Genomic DNA, 3481 nt, shown 5'->3' on the forward strand with positions numbered 1-3481 from the left:
ATCACACCATAATTACTTGATTAAAAACAACTAAAACTTGTAAATCGGTTGAGGATCAAGACATTGTTTTGTGCTTGACCTAAATTTGGACTCTGCTGTTGAGCATCTCCATCACAATTGCATATTAGTTGTAAAAGATGACTTGCGAATTACAGTATCCATTGCAGGATGCATAGTCACAAGATTCGTGAATTAAATTTGAATTAGATCTGAATAATTTATTTTTTTGTGATGCCGAACCGAACGCCGAATTATTCGGTTGACCGAACTTTGACGGAATTAAATCTGAATAATTCGCGAATTTTATGAATTTTTTCCGAATTTTTCCCATAACATTTTTTTTTCGGTTTATTTTTTGCTCTCTTGCAGGTCTGAGATCTCTGGTCCGGATCAATGTTATCGGAACTGGACCGGACCGGCCGTCGAACCGAAAAAAACTGAACCCGGTCATCTTTTCGGTTTGATTCTTTTAAAAGATCGCTCCTGTTATTAGACCGGTCAAAATCGGTTTGACCAGCCGGTTTAACTGAAAAAACATTGAACCATTCAAAGGAAAAACCCAGTTAAATACAGTTTTATTTATGTTTTCGATTCAGAGCAAAATCGACTGTGAAAAAACAAATAACGAAGAAAAATAAGAAGAGAAGAAGGTTCTGACAATGTAGGACCCATTAGTATAAAAATATAAGACGACTTTTCACATCCGAATTCGTATACTCTGGATTAACTCAAAAGGGAATTTTTGAGTTAATAAATTTCAACCATTCAATATACTTTAAGATTTGTGCAGATTAGATCTGTACTAATATTGAAGGGACTCTAAGTTATAAAAAGGAGCCGAATTGAATCCGTTTAAAATCAGACAGTTGAGATTCATTTAACTCAAAAAATTCTGAGTTAATGCAGTGGATATCCATCACATCACACCACCAACAGCCTTTTTAATGTATTTTAATAGGACTCGATTGTCAAGAAAACCAAATGGCATTAATTTATGTTTTTAAACTTAAGATGAAATGCAACGTAAATGATAGATGTTTGATAAATAATTAATTTTTATATATTACAAAAAAAATAAAAATTTATATATCAAATATAAGTTTATTTTTAATTGCAAGAAAAATTATATTACTTATATTCTCAAATGTGTTTATTTTTATCATGGTTGCAGTCTATTTTAAAAAAAAAAAAATTATAATTTAACTTTATCAAATTACTGGTTTTACTTTTCAGCAGATAATTCACAGATCTAAAACTGATAAGTCTCAACTATATATTATTAATTGAATATGATAGGGTTTTATTATCTTGGACTATATGTAGATAATTCACAGATCTATTTTACAAAATATTTTATTTTTCAAGCCATAATATCATATATAACAGGATCGATATCCAATCTTACTAAAACACCATTGATGTAGACATTCCCAATAAAATAATTTCATTAATTAGAAATCATATGAAAAGTCAATGCCATGGTTTTTGTACTACCAACAATATATAGGCGTAGTACAAAAACAAAAACAATAGGCAAGTACACATATAATACAATACAATACGTACAATATAGTACAATATATATATTCATGCCTCCTTTGATGAGAAATCCATTGATTCCATTCAAACAACACCATTGATAGATACATTGAATAGAGGTGGACATGGACATGGAGCACATGGATCATGGCTCGATGAATCACTCGAAGATGTCGTTCGCGCACATGACGTTATATTGGGGCAAGAACTCGCTCGTTATCTTCAGTAACTTCCCTGGATCAAACACCGGTCACTACATCCTTGCCTTAATCATTGTTTTCATGTTGACATCCGGGTTGGAGTTTCTAAGCCATTGCTGCCTCATTGGGCCCAGGTGGCAGCGTACAGTTGCTGAGCTGGCACGTACTGCACTGTACACGGTGAGAATGGGTTTGTATTACCTGGTGATGCTGGCGCTCATGTCGTTTAATGTTGGGGTGTTGCTCGTTGCCATCCTCGGCCATGCTGTTGTCTTCTTGGGACACACCAAGGGATGGATGAGCACCTTCGTTTCTCGTTCGCACTGATTACATGATTCATTATATATATATATGAATGCATGCATGTGTTTCTCTTCGTTTAATGTCGGGGTGTTGCTCGTTGCGATTCTCGGGCATGCGGTTGTTTTCTTGGGACACAGAGGATGGACCAGCACATTTTAGTTTTTGTTTCTCTTTGTTTGTTGTGTTATTATCTCTACTGTTTATATATACTTTTAAGAAATCCTAATAATGGCATCTTTGTTTTCATTTATGTTTGTTTACTTGGTATGGTAAAATGATGCTTGCTTTTGCTTTCAATTCAAATAATGGTGATTGATTTGTTTCTTATATATCTCATTCTCAATTCCTCATCATTGAAATTATTATTTTTTGTTAGAAATCGAAAGAAAAAGATGATAATTTAATTGAATTCTGATTGTTGTTTCAAGCCTCAATTAATAATTAAGACAGCATTTATTCTAAGAAATGAAGGTAAATTGATATATTTCTGGATTTTCAGATTTTACTAGTTGTCCCCTGATTCTTTATCTTCAACATTTTCCTATAATTTTTTTTTTTTTGCAAAACAATGTCGGAAAAAAATTCATAATATAGATGAAATCCATCCTGAATTGCAAACTTGGAAAAAAAAATGAGATCACAGTTTTGCTTGCAGTACTTATATTGTGCAATTGTTCTGTTTTATGGAACACTAGTAGGGACTTAAAACTAATAAATTGTATCATTACATCACAAATTATTTGGTGAGGCTTGTGAAATATTAATTGGGTATAGCCGACTGTATATAATTTCCTGTTATCAGTTTTAATTACAGTATTTAGTGACCATCTGATATATATTGTAACAAGTAACAATAAAAAGAACAAGAAATCAGGATTTAGAATACAAAATATATCATCTCTCTCTCTATAATATATATTTTCTCCAATTCGATAGACTTTAGGGAGAATTGGGCTTGGATTTTGGTTGATTACTGATCAGTGCCATCGAATTTGATACCTGCCAGCAGATAGGGATGTAAAAAAGTCACGCCATGACACGATACATCATGGCACGGCACGTGATGTATGCCAGTCACGTACTATGATTCGCATGTCTCATACCATGACTATCTTTCAGAAAATTGGCACGACACGACACGCGAACTGATATGGTTAAGGCATGGCACGTTGTCACACAAGTCACATGCGCGGGATCAGTACCGTTAGATCTTAATCGAATGGTGAATCTTGAATAAACTAACTTTAACTAAGAAGAAAACCACGGAAACACACAACACAAATTCACTATATCAAAGAGTTTTACTAATACAAAGAGATAATCAAGACATTAACACTCACTCTAACTCTCTCTTACAATTTCATACACTAATTTGATATTTTCTAATGTAGGGGCGGACCCACAGTGATCCAGGGCGGGGCAACTGCCTCCCTCTGAAA

At 33.6% G+C, this 3481-nt stretch overlaps 1 pseudogene; it reads left to right on the plus strand.

The window, feature by feature from the left end:
- Positions 1-1664: 1664 nt before the first annotated feature.
- LOC144545686 (copper transporter 6 pseudogene) lies at positions 1665-2066 on the plus strand (annotated as a pseudogene).
- Positions 2067-3481: the final 1415 nt, after the last annotated feature.

Source organism: Carex rostrata, chromosome 28, assembly GCF_964058835.1.
Source record: "Carex rostrata chromosome 28, lpCarRost1.2, whole genome shotgun sequence".
NCBI lineage: Eukaryota > Viridiplantae > Streptophyta > Magnoliopsida > Poales > Cyperaceae > Carex > Carex rostrata.